The following is a 25,787-nucleotide window of genomic DNA, read 5'->3' as shown; positions in this document are numbered from 1 at the left end:
GCCATATCAGTCAATAAGAGTCGCTTTACAGGGTGTGGGCCACATCTGGGCCAGAGGAAGCTCTGTGTGTCCATGTTCAGTGTGTTGGGCCAGTTTTGGGCCGGGGACCCAGCCAGAAGTGGAGGTGGGCCAGGCAAAGTTTGCTCTCTGGCCTGCTGTTATCAACTCAAGAGTGAACCAAAATCATGTTGCTCTAGTGATGGAGAAACAAAGCTTTTAGAAACCATTGAACCGATTGATTGGCATAATGATTCACTGTATTGAAGCTCTGGAAACGCCACACGCTGGTCAGAACAGCGGAAACTCAGCATAAAAACACCTTTTACACACCAAATTGTTTTTATTTAAAGTCTAATCTATTCAATGCAATTACCAAATCATCTAATACCAGTAAATATGAAATGTCTTTATAATATGAGTTTGTTTATTAAATTGAAGGGCTTGTTTTGTTTGTTTTATGGAGAGCTTGGTAATCAGGACTGCGTTTCCCAAAAGCATCGTAAGCCTAAGTTGATCCTAAAAACGATCATACGACTGATCTTAATATTACGGTCTGTTTCCCAAAAGCATCGTAGCTTAAGTAGCACTTGAAAATCTTCGTAGATCTACGAGTGCTCTGGAGTAATCGTACATCCCCAAGTGCATCTAAGATAAGTAAGAAGACAGATTTATGAGGACACCTGCAGGACAACCGGCAGATTACACCTTTAACTTTATTCAAATGTATGTGATTATAATATAAGGTTTTGATTGTACTTTATTTTACACTTTATTACTCTTTTTTGTTATTGGTTAAATTAATGTATAAATTAAATAATTAAAAAGGTCAGAAAACAAAACAAAAAAAATGAAATAATTTAATTTAATACTTTTGAAAATGAATTTGTTCACTCAAAATGAAATGAATGAACAAAAAAATAAATAAAAGAAATCCTTTAAATCTGCTAAAAATGGCATCTTTGTTTCGCTCTATCTCCTCTAAAAGGACATCAATTTCATCTTTTTGAAAGGTATCTTTTCGTGTGTGTTTTTTTTTTTTGTTGTTGTTTTGTTTTTCAGCCATTTTGTCAGTGCCTCCGCTTGTAGGTGCTTTATATAGACTTGTCTTGATTGCTAATCCACAACAGATGACAATTATTAGGTTAAACGTTCAGAATACGATTCCATATAAGGTGTTTCAGCACTTCACAAATGGACAGCGACTCTTAAGTAGCACGTAGAGCGCGTTCTCGCGCGTTCATGTTAAGTGCATTTTTGGGAAACGCTTGTGGAATTGCTGCGAGCGTTCGGAAGTTTGCACGTAGAAAGCGCTCTTAAGAGCTAAGATACGTCGTTATCGGGAAATCCGGCCCAGACCAATTAGACACTTTTAACTACAACTCCTTTTTTATTATAAAAATGTGTCAATAAACATTAATATTTAAAAATCTGATCTGAGATCAGGTAAAATGAAATAGACAGTGGTTCATGGGTTCACAGAGATCATCGCCCCCTAGTGACGAACCAGTGACATTTGGAAACAGTGATGACATGAAGCCAGTGCTGCCAGATTTGGGGAGTAACCCCAGAGTGCAGTCTGGACGATTGGGGTGGGGCGACACATTAAGGCGGGGCTACACGTGTCACTCCTCCCACCCCCAATTTCATTGGTTTATAATACAGGCATAAGCATGCGCATTATATATATATATATATATATATATTTGTCAAAAATAAAGTCATAGACTAAGATGTTAGATGTTCCAATGTTGGCTATATTCAAACTAATGAATACATATGATAAAATGTAGGCCTACAATTATTATTTTTTTATTTTTTTTACAAAGAAAGAGTACATTTGAAATATTGTTGAAATTGTAATTGTTGTAATTGTAACATTTTTAATAAAATAGCAAAACATATTTACAAGAGAGATGTAAGCGAAATCTTAAATGGTCAATATAAGTCTTCTAAATACATCTTTTGTCCTTGCATTGTGGCTCAGTCAGTGTCACACCTGAATGAATGGCTCATTATGCAGAGTGGGTGGGACATTGTAATCTAAGGTGTTAACTACTCCTCCCCCTCGCATATTGGCTTTCCAAGCAAAACCTGTTTTACACCATTTAAATCAATGTATTTTTTTTTGTGAACGATAAAGCAAGACTATTTTCACATAATTTTGAAGCTAGAACTCAAAGGGACAACATCCATTAGTCAAAAGTCTTGTAGACACATATTTAATATGTGTTTTGTGGTCTTAATTCAGCAACTTTCATTTTAATGTTTTCCAATAACCATGCATAAACATTATTCTCTTAACAATACAAACATCTACATACACGTTGCTCGCATATTATGGTAGCCCTGTTTGTGCTATATAGAGTGAATTTACACCTTTGCCATTAACATGTTTATAAATAACTGAAAAAAGCACAAATGTCAAGGCATGTCAGAACATCTCAAGGACCCCAAAAACACCCTGGTCCCCAGAGGGTTAAATTGAAGGGCTTGTTTTGTTTGTTTTATGGAGAGCTTGGTAATCAGACCAATTAGACACTTTTAACTACAACTCCTTTTTTATTATAAAAATGTGTCAATAAACATTAATATTTAAAAAACTGATCTGAGATCAGGTAAAGTGAAATAGACAGTGGTTCATGGGTTCACAGAGATCATCGCCCCCTAGTGACGAACCAGTGACATTTGGAAACAGTGATGACATGAAGCCAGTGCTGCCAGATTTGGGCAGTTTTGAGTTTGATTGTTCTGGTAAAAATTGGTTTGGCGGTTTTCAAACACCTACATTTTATAGACTAATTGGTTAATAAACAAAACTCAAGTGTGCATGTAGTCCATAAAATCAGTCATCATGATGTGTAAATACACCGGCCCACTGCAGATCTGATTCAGCCAATCAGAGATCAGCAATCAGACGTGATCATTCATGACTGACGGGTTTTTAGTGAGATCATTTGTAGCTGTATATTCGAGTGATCAGTGTGTCAAAGTGGCATAAATATACAGTTGTATCTACAGTAAAGAGTGGGAGAGTGACCCAACTCTCTAAACGTGGATTACACCTGGTGGGACTCGAAGGCTCTTTATGAATATAACTGTAACTCTGAGAGCACATTTGAATGACTTCATTGAAATGGAGTATGGGACTATGACTCCTGTCCATCATCATGTGCACACTGGCCTGATCAGGACATCTGCAACTTCTAAACCGTCCAGACTGCGCTCTACTCGTCCCGACCGCTGCTGGAAGAGGTTTCAATCATTCATCAGTTTTGGCTGTGCTAATTTCTGTTATGATCTACAATGTGTACTTCAAGAAAGATGTACTCGTTCTATTTAAAGTTATGGCTTGTTTCCACTGAGCGGTACAGTATGGTACACAATTATTTCCGTTTCCACTGACAAAAGTTGTGAATGGTACCGAATGGTAACTCATCTGCAAACTCGACTGGAAGAAACAAGCGTCTTTTAGAGGAAATGTTCTCTTTTATAGAGATATTATCTTGCTAGAGAATATTCTCCTTTGGAAATAAAGGAAGTGTTGAAGTGCCCAGAGAAACTCTCTTGCTGACAGATAGGGAACTCAGTAATATTAAAGATCTGTCCTCTAGTGGTGAAGGATGGAAGTGCAATTAAAGTGATTGACTTTCCTACAGTTCGATTACATTGTAGTGGAAAGATTTACAGGAACAAGCACCACTCACATTTTCTCCACATTTGTGTCCAGTTTAGTAAGGGATATAAGATTGTGTTACATGTTTACTTACATCATAATAAATGAATAAAGTCTGTGAAAGGTTTGATATTGTGTAGTTTGTGATCCTCCATCAGCAGCTGCAGTTTCTCTCAGCTGTATCAGTGCAGTCACTGTGACGTCTGACTGACAGAGGTTTTTGTACGACTCTTTATCACTGTGTGAACACATAGCTACCACTGATAACATGTAAACTCTGACAGTAATAATCTCCTGTATCTTCAGTCTGGACTCCACTGATGGTCAGAGTAAAATCTCGTCCAGTACTTGCTGTTCCACTGCCACTGAATCTAGATGGAGTTCCAGTATAAAGGGTGTTTATATAATAAATCAGGAGTTTAGGAGCTTCTCCAGGTTTCTGCTGATACCAGGCTAATAAGTTGCTGTATATTCCTACATCTATATTACACTCTATTGTTGCTGTTTGACTCTGTTGGACAGTTTTAACTTCAGGTTGAGTCAGAGTCACTCCTCTGGATTCTGAAGAAGAGAAATGAAAGTCAATTAGTTTGTTAAGCACCTTTTTAGAAAAAAACATTTGTATAATGATCAAAACAACAATGGCATATTATATTTATATTAAAAAGTAACAACCTTGAATAAACAGTGCAATGGTCCAGATGAAGATGTTGATTGTGTTCATTGCTGTAGTTTAGTCTTGTGTGATGATGAAGAGTGTGTTGTGTTCTGCTCTCAGTCATGAAGTGTTAAACTCACAGCACTATAAACACTCTCAGAGCACTGAAGCATGTGCTGACAATGCAAAGTGACTCTCTCTATTTAAATCATTATCCTGAAGACTGTAGATCAGTCACAAACACATTATCAAACAACTTCCTCATGTTGAGAAAGGCTAAGCTATTATACACACATTTCTGAAGAGTCTATTAACAGAATCAAACATATTATTGATTCAGTCATTATTAATATTTAAATTGAACTTATTTAACCACTGATGAGGACACTATTGATTTGAAGACATTAATATTAAATATTGATATATTAATTATATTAAGTTGCTGTAAAATGTTGAATTTTAATATAGCTACCAGTCGTGCTTCATTAAGCACACACACTTCTCAAGATTTGTTAAACATCGTTTTCTTGACAGCATTGCTTTAACTGTGTACAAACATCTGATAAACGTTTGTTTTAAAAAGTGCAGATTCACTCGTAACCAAATGCAACATAGACGTTTCCTAAATGTGTGTTTAATATTTGACAGACGCAGTGAAGAGGCTCGAGATGAAATATGAGACATCTGATGAGTGAAGAAAATAAAGAAAAGTCAAAGTAAATATCAGAATATTTATGAACCATTTACAATTAAGCTGTGTGGAAAAGTATGAAAATATAATTTATTTGTGTGTGTTTAGGATGCATGAAATACAGCTGAAAATAGCCTTGGCAAGACTAAGGATTTGGCATTTATTCCAAAAATAATAAAACTAAATAATTTCCATGACAGAATGCTATTAAACACAACAAAACTGAGAGATTTGATGGAAATGACACTGTGGTGATGACACTGATTTGCTTTTTCAGCAAAATGACATTATTGTAAATGTTCTATGAAAAGGAGATGCATGTCAGTAAATCTGTAGTCTTCTACAGAAACATTAGACTTTATTTGATGGTTTGTAACCCCAGTATATCTCCAGAAACTAGAGAAGTAGTGTATTCCAGTAACATGAAGCTCCTGTGAGGACGCTGAACATCTGCTGATGGAGCTGCTCTATTCTGAGAGGAACACAATCACCCTGATGATGCAGATATGAGTTTCTCTGTCTGACACTTTATTAGTATTCATTAATAATCTGTTACCTATTTAAGCATCAAGAACGGTAAAACATAAACACTGTCGGCCAACATCGGTTAACAACATGTAGGCTTCAATGTTATCGTCTAAACGGCTAAAAATAATAGACAATGAATAACAAAGCTATGAAAAGTGTTTCAAATCAATAAATGAACATTTCAGAAGTTTTTATTTTTCACAGATAGCCTATTAAACTACAAACAAAATTATAAAGATGGTAGAGCTGAGATTTGAACTCAGACCACTTGAAGCACCGCGGCGCTCACGTTGTAGCGTTGACCAGCTATCGTCTGAACTCTGTCTTATGAGCATGAGCTTAAAGCAACACTAAGTAACATTTTTTACCTTAAAATAATGTTTCTGAAATCGTATCAGTGGTTCATCAGGTCGTAACAGGGTGAACGGCACTTCTGGATTCGCTTCGCAGCTCAATATCTGCTATAACCGCACTATGCAAGTTTGCCAAACTGGGTTGCGTTTCTGTAGTTCGAATGAGACATAAGAAAACTACAAATTTGACTTGCTTTACGGCAAGCGTTACAATAGTCATTTATTTTTTCTTCGTTTCTGATGTCGCAATACATCATGCTTTCATGAAATCATGCAACATACTCTACCTTGCCTGTGAACATCGTTCATTCAAAGCCGGAGCTGGATAAACAAATAGCGTGCGTGCGACAGTAGCTGCGGGCGGCAAAATTATTTACGACAGCGGTAATGGACAATTCCGCTTCCAACCTGTAGGGCGACCGAAGAGGAAAAGTTCCTTAGTGTTGCTTTAACGTCTTATGCTTACGCAAAGCCTCATTGATGTGACATTTTTCTATTGCAATGTTTTATGTTGAAATGTTTTAATTATTTATTAAAGAAAATTATGCTAATCATAACAACCAACTGTACGCCTATTTAAATATTAATTAATGCTAAAACACAAATACTGCTGACTAACATCAGCTATCAAGTCCTGACAATGTTTTAATTTTACGATCATTTAGTTTAATTTATTTTACTGTTATGTTTTAGTTCATAAATCTAGGCCTAGGCTACTAATTAAAATACCACGAAATATAAGAACAAGGTTCTGTGTCTTATATTTTGCAAGAGATACATGCAAAATCATCCAAATCATTCGTAACACATGCAATAAATAAGAAAATTCTGAACAGAGACAAGCAGAGACATTTTAAAGCAAAGACTATGTATGAAAGCATGACATGCAGTGAACATAAATACTCAGTTCATTTCCTCTGAATATAACAAAGAAAATAAGGAAATATATTTACACTCTATTCAGTGTTGCACACGCAATGCGTGTTCTGGACTACACTACCCATAATTCCCTCCCGCGCAAACTACAATTTCATGTCCTTACGACATTAAAGGAACAGCTCCCTATTTCCCCTTTCTCCCACAACACTTAGTAGCAATTCCCTCTCTCTAGGATAAGCTGAAAGCTCTGCCATCATATGTTGCCTTTTTACATTTTTGTAAAAACATTACATTTACTGACCGAGTCTATTTCTTTTGTTCTCCATAAATTAATGAGAACATTTCATTTAATTGAAAGGAGGGTCCCACTTATTTATTTATTTAGTTGGAATTCAGTCAGCTTAACTGTTAATGTAATAAAATAATTAATGAACAAAACAAACTATATACAATTGTTTCTTAACTTGCCTGTGACGTATGCAGTGCCCAAATTATTATTTTGGACAGACAATTGAAACCTGCCTCTCAATTAAATGAAATGTTCTCAATAATTTATGGAGAACGAAAGAAATAGATTTGTTCAAAGTAGACATAATCACTAATTTAGTCATTTCACACGCATCCGATGTAAAAAAAAAAAAAAAAAAAAAAAAAGTATGATGGCAGAGCTTTCAGCTTATAGATTCCCCTATCCAAGAGAGAGTGAAGTGCTACTAACTGCTAATGTGGATTTCTGTCTAGATATGCAATAACATTTTGCAAAAGAAAACCTTAAAAAGGTTAATTATAGATAAAGTAAGACAGAAACAAACCTGTTCACTGGCCATTTTCCTCAGCTCTGGCAAAGGCAAATTTCAAATCAGTGCTTCTCCCGGGAGACTAGCGCTAAATTAATCCCTTATCTTAGTATGGAATTATATATGTGCCAATAAAAATGAAAGAAACTTTTGCAAAAATGAAAAAAAAATTGCATTGAGAATGGAGAAAAACACTCAGAAAATAAAACCAATCAAATAAACACCAAAAAAATTAATATCGTCTTCAGATAAACTGCATTCTTTGTTTACGATTGTCACGTTCCCTTTCGCTAAACATGCGTTTGATTGCGCTGCCAGAGTTTTCGTTTTCGAATTAAAAGTTTTTGTTTACACTGCGCAAATTTACGTTCGCCATTCTGGCACATCATGTGGGCAGGCTTAACAGAGGTTTGCTCTCATTGGCTAGTGAGATTTGGATTGAAGGCTCCTTGAACCGGAAGTAGAGACTCAGCGGCGCGAATTTTGGAATCTGTGGGACAGTCTAACAAGTAACAAAAGTATAATATTAAAGCACATCAATATTAATAAAACACGGAAATTTTTTCCGAGATGAGTAATCAGGAGCGGCACGGAGCGTCATCAACATCCTCAACGGCCTCAACCGCAGGGCTTTCGAGGCAGCCCGAGGTAAGTTTAATATAAAATCAATAGACAAATCTAGATACGCGTTTTTTTCTGCTCTCTATCCAAGCTATGTCTTTATTTAGATCGGTCGTTACGTGTTTTATGTCACGTATAGTCTTATTATTCACATGTCTGCAATGCACTTTTGTAGTTTGAGTACTTTGATTGCTCTTTATACATTTAGCCTTTACCCCCAACATGCTCCCTAAAACAAAATTAAATATTAGAACAAGTTTTTCCTCAGACCACCTAACAAATGAAGCCATGCAGAGATAACACAGGGGTTAAGTTCATGTTTTTAAGAAAGAAACAATAAGAAAAGTGTCAGACAACAGACAGCCAGGCAATGGCACTTATTGAGACAGAGAGGAAGAGGTGGCGTTACGTGTTGAAAAGAAGAGTGTCAGTAATCCAGTCTCTTGCTGAGAGAAACATGGCTCTGAGAGGATCCACAGACACACTCTTCCGGCCCAATAATGACAGATTCCTGAAAGAAGAAGAGCTTATGGCCAAATCTGATCCTGTCTTAAAGCAACATATAGATAGAGCAGAGAGTGGAGCAGGGAACATGACAACATACCTAATAAAAAACACACAAAATGAACTGATAAGTGCTGTCAGATCAAACTTTGCAAATACTTTTCCATTATACTGGATTGCACCCCTGATATAAGCCATACAGAGCAGCTCTCAGTTGTCATTAGGACTGTGTCAGTGGAGGACAAGCCACAAGTGAAGGAGCACTTCAGTGAGCTGATGCAGTGTGTTTCAGCTGGAGACGGCAGTGGACCGGCTTGGCAAAACTAAAACTTTCTTGACTGACTACAGCGGTAAAGGCTTTGCTTCAGCTCCAGCTTTAGCAAGAGAGATGTGTGAAGAAATGAAATTGGATGCTGTTCTCAGAGAGAAGAGGCTGTGATCAACACGTAGACAGTTCTCATATGAATGTCCAGATGAGCCCATCAGTGATGCACTGAAGAGGATGGAGAACATGTGTAATGTAGTGGTGGATGTGGCCATTGTGTCACTGGAGGAGTGGTTCAAGACCTTGGCAGAGGTCAAGGAGAAGTTTGGTGTTCTTGTCAATTTCCCTAAGATGAAAAATGAAGAACTGATGCAGCAGTGTGTGAGACACTAAGCGGCACTTTAACCCTCTGGGGTCTGAGGGGTTTTTGGGGTCCTTGAGGTGTTCTGACATGCCCTGACATTTGTGCTTTTTTCAGTTGCTTATAAACATATTAATGGCAAAGGTGTAAATTCACTCTATTTAGCACAAACAGGGCTACCATAATATGTGAACAACTTGCATGTACATGTTTGTATTTTTGAGAGAATAATGTTTATGCATGGTTTTTTAAAAAACTAAAAACTAAAGTTTCTGAAATAAGGCCACAAAACACATAGTAAATATGTGTCAATAAGACTTTTGACTAATGGATGTCGTTGTCTAGTGTTTTTTCTTCAAAAGTATGTGAAAATTATCCTGCCTAATCATTCACATAACACAATACATTGATTTAAATTTTACAAAACACTTTCTGTCTGGAAAGTCAATATGCGGAGTGGGCGTCAACGATCATGCATATTTAGTGGTTTGCACCTGGAGACAATGGGGCCGCATACTTAATGAGCCATTCATTCAGGTGTGTCACAAGAAAGAATGCAAGAGCAACAGTTGGAAGCATCTCATGTTTTTTTTTATTTTTACACAAATTGTGCTTGCAAATTGGGCTATAATATGAAAAGTAAAACATGTCTAGTAATTGTGCAGTTAAATCTCATACTGTATTTTCAGTTTTGGAATATTTATCCTCTCCCCAAATTTGTCACTAATAAAACAAAATAAAATATTATTTTAAAGAAAAGGCTTATATTTACCTTTTATTAGTTTGTTTACATCTACCTTGTTTTTTTTTTTTTATTAAAAAGGTTACAATTACAACAACAATTCAAGTGTAATATTTATTTGTAAAAACTAAAGTATACATTTATCATACATATTTCAAAGGATTCATTACTTGAATATAGCCTAAGCTACATTGGAATAAACACTATAACATATTATTTGATTACTTTATTTTTGACAAAAGATACTATATTTAACATATGAGCAAATATTGTCAAACAAAAGCTTATTTGAGGTCGCAGATATTTTACAGTGAAAATGTATAATCTATTCAAAACTAATCAATGAAATGTTGTCTTTCATATGTCTGTAACATAGTAACTTTCGTTTTTATAATAAGAAATATAAATGTTAATTTGCAGTTTAATACGTTGCTTATACAAATGCATTTTATTTCAACATATTTCACTCGATTTTTACTCAGTAGCCTATAGCAATACAGTTTGCTAAAAGCAAAACATTCACAGACAGAAACGATTCAAATTTAAACCGTCTTTTGCCAGTTGTGGTAAACAGCGGCATCTCTGCCGTTCATTCATTCGTTCATGCACAGAAACGCGTCGCACTTGAGAATGAAAAAAAAAAACTTACTACATTGTTCCATAGCCTCGGATCTGTTGCTCCTTGTACTTCTGAGGTAAATTTACCATTATAGTATTATTCCTCACAGCGCTGCGAGACTGTGTAAACAAGTACAATGATCTGATGTGTTTTCTCGAGCTGATATGGGGGCGTTCACAGAATTGCGCGGATTGCCTCAGACATTTGCGTTTGAATAGCGCGTGCGCTCCGGGGCGGAGTCACATTACATCTGAATGAGCTCTAATTAGCTCGACTGGAATCGCTCTCTTTTAATACAGATTTCACAAGCTGAGAATATTTGTTTTTTATATATATTACTTCATTTAAAAGTAGAGAATTTAAGCTTCATGCCTGTGTGTCTGTATGCCTGTTTGACTGAGTATTCGCTGAGTTATGGTTCATTTTCGGACGCGTTTCAGAATGGACTACACTGACAGAGAGGAGGCAGAACTCGCATCATGTTTATTTTTCTTTATTTGGCGAAAAGCACAACACTTTGTTTTTATTGTGAGTGTACACAAAAATAATACACACTTAACAGGATAGATTGATGTATAACACAAGCATATAAGATAAAATTTTTATTATTATTTTTATTTTTTTTTTTTTTGCACTCATACGGAAAAAAAACGAGTATATCGCGCCGGCGCGATAGCCGACCTCAGGGGGTTAAGTAATGGTGGACAATCAGACATAGATGAAAACAACTCGCCCTAGAAATGAGAAGTTTCCCTGACCTACCATCAGCCAACATGACCACCATGGAGATTCCTGAGTTTCATCATGAAAAGCGACTGCAGGAAATCTGCTCAAGCATGTGTGTGCACTGAGAGTATCAGTGACTGTAGCGGCTGCGGAGAGGAGCTTTTCAAAGATCAAGCTGATTAAAACACACATGAGCTCTACCATGAGCCGAGAGCGTCTAAGTGGACCTGCAGAGATCAGCATCAGTCATCATGGGGCTCACAACTTGGCTTTTGATTACAATTACAAGAGCTCTAGTGTGCTGGACTGTATCATGTAATAGAGATGTAATAGAGATAACATTTATTTACTTAGTATTTATGTTAATGTTGATCACTATTCATGTTATATTATAGTAAGTTGTAATTGATATGAATGATCTATCTAAAATCTCTCCTAGGGAACCAGCGGAGTCTGAGCCGGCCCTGCATTTGAGGGAGAGACACACATGAATGACAAACTAATATTAGTCAATGAACAATAAACTGGGTTAATGTATTTCAGTGTTACTTTGGAAGGAGAGGGAGCAATGTAATTTGATTCTCTTTGGAACTGAAATATCAACAACCTTCAAGTTGCAACCTCTTCAATCAGCATCAATATCAGTAGGCGTATCACATAATTCACTATTTTGTACATATGCCCAGAGGAGTGTTAGGGGGCAGGCTATATATTATCATCAAGTAGGCCTATACTAAATAATGTAGTCAACATTTTTATTTTATGTTGGTTTAAGTTATAAACAAAACATGTTATAAACTGAAAAAATCCATGGTTCAGCATCATTGTTGGCAAAATGATCATGATAGCCTATATATTTCAGCCATATCTGGTTTAGTCTTGTGTAGATTTAGGCTACTTTTTTCATTATAAATTAGTTTTCTTTTGACCTTATAGGCTGTATTGTAATATGCTATCATGTAAACAGTGAAATATATGTATCTCAAAGTATCAATAGTTCCCATAAACGTCATCCGTTGTCCCCCGAACCCACCTAGTATTTGGCACAAAAATATACGTTGCGCGGAGTGTCAACCGCAAAAGTATTTATCTTTAGTATTTTAATGTTACAAGAACATTATTTCTGTAACATAAATTAGCCTAGCCTTTTAAGAGTAGTTTAATTTCTTACTCCAAAGACTTAAGAGAAATGTTTCTCAGATGGTTAATCTGAGAAACACTAACATCTAAATGTATTTACAATTATATTTAAAAAGATATATTTGTTTTTGCTTTCAATCTGATGCTAAATTAAGTGGAGATTATTAATTTGTCTATAACATGTAGAATAGATATGATGCAAATTATTGACAACAGGTTCCTAGGTACGTATCAAATATGCACAAACTGGCATTGGGGGAAAACATACGCTATCTCGGCTGCAGTCTGAATGGAAGCGGTGTGATGTGAATTTGCGACAATCAGCATTAAGTGGATATAACTTGGGGTGAACATTTCTGTTTGATGAAAATTATTAATAATTTCAAAGGTTGGACCTTCCTCAGTCGATGATGGTGGATTTCATGATGGAAACTCAACAAGCCCAAATGACCAGGTAATAAATACCAATAGATAACAATAATGAAATAGTAAAACACAAATCATATTAAGAAGCTCAAATGTTACTTTTAATTTTGTTTTTATTAATATGTTTAAAAGTTGTGTTATGCACACTGCCAACTATGTTCCAGATTCAAGTGGCAACTCCTCTGACACAAGTTCTAATAGTAGAGATCTAAAAATCATAGACAATCATCTTCCCCACAAAGTGTTAAAGGAAATATCATTGGGGATCGCTACAGCCCACAGTTCGGATAGTACCAACAGTTCCAAGGAGCAGAGAAGTTTTAGTTCCTCAAAGATGAGCGGCGGCCATTGTAGTTCAGTGATAAGTTGCAGTGACAGTTCATCAGAGAAGACATCGCACAGCTCCATAAATGTCACTTCGTTGCCAAACACAGCAAAACGAAGCAAGTACAACAAGAAACAATATTGTCTTTATTGTAATAAGGCCATTTCTAAATTGGCAAGACACCTCGAATCTGCTCACAGTACACAGCCTGATGTTGCAAAGGCTTTCAGTTTTAAGAAAAGATCTCACGAAAGAAAAGATTTGTTACGCGCTCTTAAGAAGAGGGGAAACTTTAACCATAATGCCACTGTGGCAAGCAGTGGTGATGGAGAAATGGTTGCTTGTCGAAGACCCACTAGAGTCAGACAATCTAATGACTTCAGTCACTGCAAGTTTTGTCAAGGACTCTATGCAAGAGATAGTCTATGAAGACATGTCAGAAACTGCCCTCAGAAGTCTGTTGAGGTGGAGACTAGAGTTGGCCGAAAACGGATCCACATTGACCTGCCAAAAGCTGAAACAGTTCATGAAGCTGTTTGGAAGATTGCTTGTGAAATGAACCAGGATGACATTTCTTTAGTTGTAAGGAGTGAAAGAGACTTAGTCTTGGCGAGTGAATGTACAATGGCAGGAAACCAAATGAGAAAAGAAATGATTACATATTTGTCAAAAAATGAGAGAGATGGCAAGACTCTTGATAACTGCAAGAGCTACAACACCTTTGAAGAGCACTGAAGACCTTGTTATGCCCAGTAATTTCCCCCACGTGATACAAGCAGTGAGATCTGTTGCTGGTTATGACTTGGATAGCAATTCATATAAAATCCCATTATTGGAATTGGGTCACAGTTTGGCTAAGGTTGCAGGCACTGTGCAATGCAATGCCATCATTGCAAATCGCAATGCCGTCGCAGAGTCTGCCAAGCAATTCGCCACTCTGTGTGAGAAAAGATGGGCGGAATCCATTTCAGGAGCTGCACTGGGTACACTTCAACAGCCACATGGAATAAACCACATGTTTTGCCCTTTACACGGGATGTGTACCTGCTGCCAGAGTGGTTACTAAAAGAAATAACCCAAAGTAAATTGAATTAAAAGAAAAGTAAATTAATAACTGAGTTCAGAATTGTAAAGTTAAAACTTTTTCCATTAATGATCCAAAAGTGTTTTCTTTTTGTTCTTATATTTCTCATGTTGTGAATATGAAAAATGTATGCTGTATTTTGAATGTTATGTTGCCTTTAAGAGAATATGATGTGTAGTTCACTGACGACCTATCAGGAGAGAGTAACGCGAATGAGGGGATGACGTCAGAGCACGCGGAGAGATGAGATGTTAGCACAGAGAAATCGGCAGAGATAATTCTGAGAGAAATGAACAGTGATTTTGACGTAAAACTAGACAAAACGTCTAGAGATGTATTTATTTTATTTGAACTGAACTATACGAGTGATTTTGAGTTAGTTTTGAGTGTTTTTATCGTGGACATGGCGATGACACGGACTGAGCTCATCACTGTGTGGAACAAGATGGCGAGCCTCCCAGCGAATCCTGATTAAAACTAAACCATCGAACGATTTCATCGGACCCTCTGCTCAGTTTTCCCCGGACGGAGGAAAAGGACTGTGCAGGACGACAGAGTGAACTGACGTCGAAATCTTATCTTTTCTCTTCTCAGTCGAAGTCTATTTTCCCCTTTCACCACAACGGTAGGCCTGAACTGTTGCATCTAACGTTCACTGGGGTGTGGACGATATTTTTTCTCTTTTGAATTCAGAGACTGGTATTTGAAAAAAACACTATATTTGAACTGTTTATATATTGATAGTTGAATTGGTCTTTATCGTTTGTTCATTGTTCATTGCTTGTTTTTTTTTTTCTCTTTAAAGAGAAGGGTTTATTGTGTGAAATAATTGAGATATAATTGTTATTTTTATTTTACTTTTATTTCTGAGTTGAACTGGTAAAAAAAATGGAAACTAAATAAAGTTTTATGTAACAAAGTTCGGGAGGAGCATGTTCAGGTAATCATCCAATCAGCACAAGAAGAAGCCAGTATAAATAAAGCCTTCCCTTACCTCCTGTCTCATGACTAATTTCTCAGTATCCCGCCACCTCCCCATCACCTCACATTCGGCTGGGTCTGCTCATAGATACCTATAATCCATACTTTCATAGGGGGGAGTACTCTGGGGTCGGGCTGAATTCCGAGCTCGGACCCCTCCCCCCGGACAGCAAGCCAAATACGCATTTTAATATTACATCAGATTTCATTAACGTGAACTCGTGAACCCATTGTGGATTTCGATTAAGAAACCTAAAACCTAAAATTAGTTCAAATAAGGAACTATAACACTAAAAGATAAATATGTAAAAAGAAAATATTGAAATAAGAGTTATAATAGAAAAAGTTTGCAATAAATTAGATTTCAAAAAGAGATTAAAAGGAAATAAATAGGCTAATTCCTATAAGAAAAAGAAAGATATTAAAAAGGGGATAAATAACTAATAAATCTAACAAGGAAAAAGAGAAAACCCAGAAACCATTTTATTTAATTGTTTTATTTTTCCTGCATTTATTGACAATCTGTGGTTTCATTGTCAGTCAACTGACCAATTTTTTCTTTTCTGCCATTTCTGTCCTTCCTGAAAGAGAGACAATTTAATTAATTTCATTCATTATTTTTTTTCCCTTCAATATAAATCTTGCAACATTATTCTAACTTACCTTTGTTGTCTGTCTGTTCATTTAATCTCTCACTGCTGCTCCTTACGAATCTAGAGTACTGGTCCACGTATCCTCTTGTATGACTTACCTTGGTGCCCATTAGGCCGTGGTGTCCTGGTGACCTGAAGGAGGCGCTACACAGGCTTTCACATCCAGAAATCGTACAGAGTTGAATCCTGACATTATGATGGGCCTTACTGAGTTTGAGAGGAAGGTTGCATTAAAAACAGGAATGAGTGTCAAGTCCACACAGAGAATGTGTACTTGTTTGCACGTTCATGTGTGCTTTCCCATTACAGGTGAGTCACTCACCTCAACAAGATTGAGGAAACAAGCTTAAAAGAAAATGAAATGGATCAACTTGCTACCTTTCTAGGACATGATATACGGGTCCACAGGGAATTCTGTCGGCTTCCAGAGAGTACCCTGCAGCTTGCAAAAGTTAGCAAACTGTTGATAGCAATGGAAAAAGGAAGACTGTCTGACCTGCAAGGGAAAGTGCTGGATGATATTGAGATCAATCCTGAAGGTGAAATTCAGTTTTAAATGTAGTTTATAAGTACTTCTCATATCACATTTATAATTGTATTTAGTCTTTGATTTAAATACTTGGTCCAAACTGTTTTTTTTTTTTTTTACCCAACCAGATGAAGTAGGCACGAGTGATGATGATTCCAGTGAAGAAACCATTGCTGACCTACATCAACATGAAGGTATACTGACCATGAGGAGAGATATAGTATACTTTTTGATATGAGTGGGCCTTTTCAAGCCAGCAGGTTCAGACTTCCACTAAGCTCTTTTGTTGTCTGACTGTTACGGTCGGTGGCTTGGTCTGTGTCTGTTTTTCTTTGTTTTGTCCCTCCCTTGCTTTTCTTGGCATCGCTCTATCCTTTTGGAGCGTGAACACGCTTTATCTCCCTCTTAGGTGGACGCACCTGTTCGTGATTTGAGTGACTGATTGATGGAGCTGATTGATACCGGTATAAACGCCAACGAGAAGGAGAAAGAAGAGCGATGACAGATTTTGTGGGCTAGCCAGCAAACAAGTGTCTTTATATTTGTATTTAGTTTTTTCTTTGTTAGTTGTTGTCTGTTTTGTACAATTTAGTTCCCTGGTTGGTATGTTCGTTATTATTGTGACGTCTGTTGTAAGTGAGTGAATAAATAGATTTGAGCGACTTGCTATTTACTCGTTCTTGTTTATGCTACGTAGATCTCTTCTCTCCGAGCTGATATTTTTATGAGAGGTCGTAACACTGACATTGAGGTTGATTTCATAGAATAATACAATCAAACAAACTCATTGTCTTTAATCCTCATATTTCATTTTTACTTTTCAAAGGCTCAACTGAGACTTCTGGGGATCGGACACTTCTGAGGCACTCGCATGCTTCAACCACCCTGAATAATTTGGAGAGCACTTCTGCCTCAACCGTCTTGGACAACGTAAACGTCAGCAACACTCAACCAAGACATTGGCGCCGAAATACAAAATTTGCACACCAAAAAGTGAATGCGTTCATAATGAAAACAATTATTATTCTTGCCTTCACAGAGACGTCAGTATGTGAAGTTGTAGTTTTATCTGAAATATATTTAAATTCATTGTTTTCAGATTCCCAACAGAACACAGCACTTCAAGTGGTCACATCCCAAACTTCTTCAAAGTGCTCCACTGCAAAGCAAGGTAAATACTGTAAGCATTTTGTATCCACATTACTCTTTTAGAAAAATGTATTAAATTTAATAAATGCCATATACTATCATAACTACTAAATTATCATGACTGGAAATGGCAGTCAGGTATCCAAATCACAAGGCTTAGGCTGAGTCAAGGTACACAGAAAAAAGGTCAATATAACACTAGGAGACTAACACTGGGAAACAAGCTATGCTGGAACACTTACTGATACAGAGGAAACGAACCATTATCCACAAATAGGAACAGACATGTGAAATAAAACAGGTGTAACCGCACTGGGTAGTACATTAACATTAGCTCAAATGATCTGTAGGGAATATTAATTATTAATCATGAATATGATTCATATATTGCATATTACAGTTACATTAAATTATCGAAGTTGAAAATAGATTGATTGTATATATGAATAATCAATCACAACGAATTATAATTCCTTATTCATTTATCAATAGCCTTATTTCAGATTGATTATGAGATAACCCTTAATGGAAATTAATGTAATTATCAAACAGTTGTTTGTCCAGCAAACGGCCATAATATTAACTTATCAACTTCTCAATAAAGTTATCACTTCTTATAATTTCAGGAAGAATAGTTTCTGGCCATGAAGGATATGGAAAAATTAAATTTAATTACAGAAATGCATTGCCATTTTACATATTGCATTGTCATTTTGCATATTACATTTCAAATTGAAAATTTGCTACCCATATGCTTCCATAAAGATCGAAACATTTCATTGACTCGTAATATGAGCATTTAAGACAGAGGCAATCAAGGATATATGGAATTTTAATAATTGGACTAATACATCGAACTAAGGAATACAAAATACTACAATTTACACGAGTAAATATGCGTATAACAATACAAACAGTAAAAAACAATACAAGACAAAATGGATAACAGATGAGAGAGAGAGGATGAAAGGATGAGCGAGCGAAAGTGAAAGCAAAAATCTGCGATCAGAGAGAGATCACAGTATGGCACAAATCACAGACCAGGTAACCTTTGAGAGAGACAACAAGAAATCACATCAATCAAATCAAAATCAATACTTGCGTATGGTTCTCTTTGTATTTGCTGAGGAAAGAAAGCTTGTGTGTCGTTCTTTTAGAGCTGGGCGTGTTTCATCGTGTCTTTCGTGTCAGACTCGCGGGAAGATTTAAAGGTTCACCGAACGTTAAGTTACCAACGAAACAATTCAGAGTTCATCTCCCTCATGGAGGGAGAGGCGAATATGAAAATAAAACTTAGTAAAGAAAAGAAAAACGGAGATGAGAGCTCCCTAAGGAGCCATGGAACCAGAAATTCTCTCAGACGAAGTGCTCGTGCGGGTGTCCTTAAGGAAGAGGAGCTGAGCGCGGTCGCGGGAATTTCAAAAGAGTCTTTTTTCTTTGAGTTGAAGTTGCCGGCTACATTCGCTTCACTGAACGTAGGGAGAGTCCGAAGACGAAAATAAAGAAAAGAGAAACGGAGAAAAGGTCCCGAAGGAGCCATGGACCCAGAAAAACTCTCACAGAAAAAAGTGCACTCTTAAATTTCCTGAGTCGGTCTTTTATGGAAAAGATGGGTTCACGCCTGCTTTGCATACGTAGACCAATCACTTTCAGAGGTTTCCGAGCGGGGGGAATTCTCTTTGTCTTGTCAGAAGAACTTCTTTGCATAGTTTATGATGGTATAAAATTTCGTCATTTCTGCCCAGAAATATTGTACACACAGAACAATACATTTTACTGTAATCTCCTATGTAGGAGTGGTTCAGTCAAAACAAGACGGTTAAACAGATACCAAGAATGAATTATAAAACAGCTAAGGATATAAAGTTACAATTACATGCACGAATAGAAGCATTTAAAAGTTCGTTCCTTCAAATAAACGTCAGAAACGAAGTGAATATAACCTAGGAAACACACAGGAGTATATGAAAAATGACATGCTTATATTCTAAGTTTAAAGCTGCCGTCGGCAACATTTTTTTGATCAAATTCAGTGAAATTGACACTATAATCCAACAGAACAACATAAATAAGGTGGTTTTAGAAAAAAACCCGAGCTTCTAACTCCACCTGGAGCGTGTTATTTGTTTTGCAAAAATCCACCGCTCCCGTCTCATCGGGTCCAATCAGCGCAGGGGGGTGTGAGATCTGACTGTCAATCACAGTTCGTGCACACGCCACAGATCCCCCCTCCCTCGCGCAGACGCGCACATTACAATATCACATGCACACGACATGCCTGAAGTTCGCCTGAAGATTGTACGAAGCGTGATGGCGGAGAGAAAATCTACTAACAAGCTTCCAATTCCTCAGTTATTGCTATCTATGGATAGATTAGCCACGGCAGCCTACCTCCGAGTCCATGGTGTTGATCGATGCTGAAGAGACGGATGCGTTCACAGAAAATCAGGTACATACACACTGATGATGGGCGGGTGCTCGTTGGTAGTGGGGATGAGAGTTGTAAACATTCAAAATTTTGGCTAAATCCACTCAATCTGCCAGACTTGCCGACTGCAGCTTTAATGTTCAAAGTTCGTGTATGTGTTTGCGTTAATGTGTGTGTTGGAATGTCGGTCGCGTTGCGCTCCCCATTATCTTGTAAAGTGTTATCCTATAGCAGGGGGGTCAGGTTACAAGACCATGATTCTATTTCAGAACATTAATTAGGAGAAACACTTCCAAGTTACAATTCAGAAAATCATAACCATCGCATAACAGGTCTAACCAGTTACGCAACGCACAAACCTATCGAATACATCTTAGTAATGACTTACATGATGAGTGTAAAGAAACGTTTGTGTGTGTGTGTGTGTGTGTGTATGGAATGCTCTGTGTCTGGAATGTCACATGGAGAGTTCCGTTATCTCTTCGGTGCATCTCTTTGAGGCTTGCGACGCTCGCAGAAGAAGCTGTGTATGTTGTTCTGGTAATACTCCAGGGTGCCATAAAGTGTCGCGAAAGACCATTTGTTGCAGACTAGATGGAGCCTAAGCATGATTTGTATTGGGAGTTCAGAGGCCAGAGCTTGGATTTTAAGAATGAATGTGCATTTGTGTTTAGATTCAACAAGCCATGATGCATTAATTCAGAACCAATGAATGAACGATCTGCTCATCCGCTACACAGGAAACACTAAACGAAAAAAAAAAATATATGTAACTTATCAGAGAACGGATGTAACAAAAAATATTATATTTTTTTATCAAATCCTCAATGTTTCACTTTAGCAGAGCTGTGTACGGTTATAATCAGTGTCACCTTAGATATCCAGTGAAAATGTTTGTAATGGTTTTCGTTTTGATATCCTCATTTTCATTCAAGGATTGCTATTGATGTTTTCTTGTACAAGCATACCACCTAGTTCTGACTGAAGCTGCCATGTTGACATGTATTCATGAGGGCTATTAATGATGTGTGTGTTTTTTTTTTATCCCCACCCTTCAGACACTATTCTTCAGGATCATATCATAATACATTGTTTCAAGTAACTGACATAATTTCTTTCATAGAATAAGGTTTAAAAGTATATGTAATCTATACTCTCAGTGTCAACAAGCAAGTACTTTAAGGGATTGTTACTTGCACACATTTTCCCAGGTTTTCAGTGTTGCTTTGTTTTTGCACAAGTTGTTTAATGTGCTCTTTCAGCTATTGAAAAATCCTTATGAGTGGGTGTTACTTATAACAGGCCTTGTGTGTTAAATTCCATTAACATAATTGGGATGTACATTCTGACATTATTTATACTGGTTAGCTGAACACACTGTAATGTTTCAGGCTGAAGCTTTAATATTGTATTCATAATTTTCTTCTTTATAGAATGACGCTAAAGAGAGTAGTTCTTTAATTTCAAATAAGCTATGTCATTTGTACTGCTTTATCCTGTATTGTGGTCTGTTGTTCAATGCTTTAAAAACATTTGATGAGGGCTGCCATTTCTTCATGTAGTTAAGCCCTAGTTATAATAAGTCCATCCATATGCAGCATTAGTTAATTATTATGTCCTTATGGATAACTGTAGGAATATTCATGAGGCCAGCCAATGAAGGTCAATCATTTTCATACTTGTACCTATTTTGGTTAAGCTATTAATACAAGTAAGAAAGACATGAAGTGTTACCTCTTTCTTTCACATAACATCTACTACGAAATTCATGAACAGACAATGAGACATTTGAAGACCTTAAAGGTGCACTATGAGTTCCTGCATGGTTTCAGCGCAATTTCATTTTTGTCTCAAATCATAGACATCCTCCTCCTCCTCCTCATCCTCTTCCTCATCCTCATCCTCCTCTTCCTCATCCTCATCCTCCTCTTCCTCCTCCTCCTCTTCCTCCTCCTCTTCCTCCTCCTCCTCCTCTTCCTCCTCCTCCTCTTCCTCATCCTCCTCTTCCTCATCCTCCTCCTCCTCTTCCTCCTCCTCATCCTCCTCCTCCTTCTCCTCCTCCTCCTCCTCTTCCTCCTCATCCTCTTCCTCATCCTCCTCCTCCTCCTCTTCCTCATCCTCCTCATCCTTCTCATCATCCTCATCCTCCTTATCCTTCATCATCATCATCCTCCTCCTCCTCCTCCTCACCATCCTCCTCATCCTCTTCCTCATCCTCCTCATCCTTCTCATCATCCTCATCCTCCTTATCCTTCATCATCATCATCCTCCTCCTCCTCCTCCTCCTCCTCCTCCTCACCATCCTCCTCCTCCTCATCATCATCATCATCATCATCAAATAAACCATGCCTGGTAACAAAAACAACATCCAAATAAATTTCAGCAAAGATTGTCTAATAATTTGCTTATTTTATTTTATTTTTTACTTGCAAGGGAGTGACAATAAAAACCTTCCCCAGCAGGCCAGAATTGTCTCCAGAATTTTCTCCAGAATTGTCATAAAACAAGATAAAAAGGAAACACTTATGAAAAATATTAAGACAGAGGTGAAATCTTTTCCATTAGGCTGTACTGGATTGCACCCCTGATATAAGCCACACAGAGCAGCTCTCAGTTGTCATTAGGACTGTGTCAGTGGAGGACAAGCCACAAGTGAAGGAGCACTTCAGTGAGCTGATGCAGTGTGTTTCAGCTGGAGACGGCAGTGGACCGGCTTGGCAAAACTAAAACTTTCTTGACTGACTACCGCGGTAAAGGCTTTGCTTCAGCTCCAGCTTTAGCAAGAGAGATGTGTGAAGAAATGAAAGTGGATGCTGTTCTCAAAGAGAAGAGGCTGTGATCAACACGTAGACAGTTCTCATATGAATGTCCAGATGAGCCCATCAGTGATGCACTGAAGAGGATGGAGAACATGTGTAATGTAGTGGTGGATGTGGCCATTGTGTCACTGGAGGAGTGGTTCAAGACCTTGGCAGAGGTCAAGGAGAAGTTTGGTGTTCTTGTCAACTTCCCTAAGATGAAAAATGAAGAACTGATGCAGCAGTGTGTGAGACACTAAGCGGCACTTTAAGTAATGGTGGACAATCAGACATAGATGAAAAGAACTCGCCCTAGAAATGAGAAGTTTCCCTGACCTACCATCAGCCAACATGACCACCATGGAGATCCCTGAGTTTAATCATGAAAAGCGACTGCAAGAAATCTGCTCAAACATGTGTGTGCACTGAGAGTATCAGTGACTGTAGCGGCTGCGGAGAGGAGCTTTTCAAAGATCAAGCTGATTAAAACACACATGAGGTCTACCATGAGCCGAGAGCGTCTAAGTGGACCTGCAGAGATCAGCATCAGTCATCATGGGGCTCACAACTTGGCTTTTGATTCAGTCATTGATGACTTTGAGACTAAGAGCTCTAGGGCCATATTTTAACGATCTGAAACGCAAGTGTCAAGCGCAAAGCGCAAGTAACTTTGTGGGCGGGTCTTGGCGCTGTTGCTATTTTCCCGGCGGGATAAATGACTCTTGCACCCGGCGCAAATCTAAAAGGGGTTGGTCTGAAGTAGCTTCATTATTCATAGGTGTGGTTTGGGCGTAACGTGAAATAAACCAATCAGAGCGTCATCTCACATTCCCTTTAAGAGCAGGCGCGCTTGTTCCATGGCGGATTGCTATTATAACGGCGGATTTGCCAGGCGCGCGCGAGGAGCGGCTCACAGCCGAGGAGACCGACGTTCTCGTCAGGGACGTTATGGATGGAGAAACACACCCAAATTAACTTCAGTTAAACAGGCGTATGATAATTTGGGTAAATGTGTAAGCTAGATGTATGCTTTTATAATAAACTGTCTATCTATCTATCGTAATAATGTATGATTTGCAAAAATGAGAACTGCTGCGTCTGTGTGTATATGAGAGAATCAAAGTGTGCGTTGTGCACACGCTACATTGATTAAGGCCAAGCATGCGCCCTTAAAATAGCATATGAATAACATGCGCAACGCGCCACTGACTTTAGACTGTTTTTTTTTCGGTCAGTGGTGGAATTGTTTTCTAAACCTGTAAAATAGCATGAGGGAACGTTTGTGCCGGAACACGCCTCCTTTTTGCGCTGAACCGCCCCCCGGGGAGCGCAAGTGTATTTCTTAGTTAACCGACGTGCGTCTGTGGAGGGAAAAGTCTGCTTTGCGCGGGTGCAAAATAGGAATGACACATGCGTCGCTGTACAAAGTCAATTGCGCTGGGTGCAAGATAGGGCCCTTAGTGTGCTGGACTATATCATGTAATAGAGTTTTTGCACTTTTTTGTTGATTTCTAGTTTAATTATTGTGTGATTCTTTTTTTCCCCAGCTTTTTAATTAATAATTTATTTCAACATTTATTTATTTAATATTTATGTTAACATCCATCAGTATTCATGTTATATTATAGTAAGTTGTAATTCATAGGAATGATCTATCTAAAATCTCTCCTAGGGAACCAGCGGAGCCTGAGCCGGCCCTGCATTTGAGAGAGAGACACACATGAATGACAAACTAATATTAGTCAATGAACAATGAACTGGGTTATGTATTTTAGCATAAAGAAAATCTTATATCATATTTACCTTTAAAGTCTTTAGAAACTTTGAACTAAACATTGATATTGTGTAGTTTGTGATCCTCCATCAGCAGCTGCAGTTTCTCTCAGCTGTATCAGTACAGTCACTGTGACGTCTGACTGACAGAGGTTTTTGTACGACTCTTTATCACTGTGTGAACACAAGTTTACTGTTTGGATAGTGTAAACTCTGACAGTAATAATCTCCTGTATCTTCAGTCTGGACTCCACTGATGGTCAGAGTAAAATCACTGCCAGATCCACTGCCACTGAATCTAGATGGAGTTCCAGTATTACGGGTTGTTGCATAATATATGAGGAGTTTAGGAGCTTCTCCAGGTTTCTGTGAATACCAGGCTAAATGATGATAAACACCACTAGCCACATCCACATTACTGCTGGTTTTACAGTTTATTCTGACTTCTTCTCCTGGTTGAACTGCTGTTATTGATGGACTCTGAGTTACAGTGATCTGTCCTCTACACTCTGAAAGAAAACACAAACATTGTCAAACAAAATTATATATATGATGATATACAGTATATGATACAAATATACATTTCAGATTTTAAGAGAACTAATAATTATTGTAAAAACTGTATTACACAAACCTTGAATAAACAGTGAAATGGTCCAGATGAAGATGTTAATTGTGTTCATTGCTGTAGTTTAGTCTTGTGTGATGATGAAGAGTGTGTTCTGCTCTGCTCTCAGTCAAGAAGTGTTAAACTCACAGCACTATAAACACTCTTAGAGCACTGAAGCATGTGCTGACAATGCAAAGAAGTGGGCAGGATTTACAACAGCTTGTGCTGATAACAAACTAATATACACTAGAGTTACAGAATCATGACTTTATTTTGTATTTTTATTGTGACTCCTGAGACACTGAGGATGTGCAGATGAACGTCCATCTCTGTGTCCATATTCAGTCATGTGACCATCATCACTGCTACACTTCCACTAGATGAAGCGCCATCACTAAAGTAAGATCATGAATCATGAGTCTGTTCAGAAAGTATCAGGACTGATTGTGAATCTCTAATCAGAGTTCATGGTGT

The 25,787-nt window shown here is 37.7% G+C and overlaps 1 long non-coding RNA gene across 1 annotated transcript in view; it reads right to left on the bottom strand.

The window, feature by feature from the left end:
- Window positions 1-25,433, bottom strand: part of LOC311071448 — a 138,666-nt gene extending 113,233 nt beyond the window's left edge. The window contains exon 1 of the long non-coding RNA XR_014603845.1: window positions 25,338-25,433. This is a non-coding gene — a long non-coding RNA (uncharacterized lncRNA). The remainder of the gene's footprint in view (window positions 1-25,337) is intronic.
- Window positions 25,434-25,787: the final 354 nt, after the last annotated feature.

The sequence above is a fragment of the Abramis brama genome (genome assembly GCF_963993115.1).
Source record: "Abramis brama genome assembly, chromosome: 20".
In the NCBI taxonomy this organism is placed as follows: domain Eukaryota; kingdom Metazoa; phylum Chordata; class Actinopteri; order Cypriniformes; family Leuciscidae; genus Abramis; species Abramis brama.
This window is presented reverse-complemented; position numbering and strand designations above follow the sequence as displayed.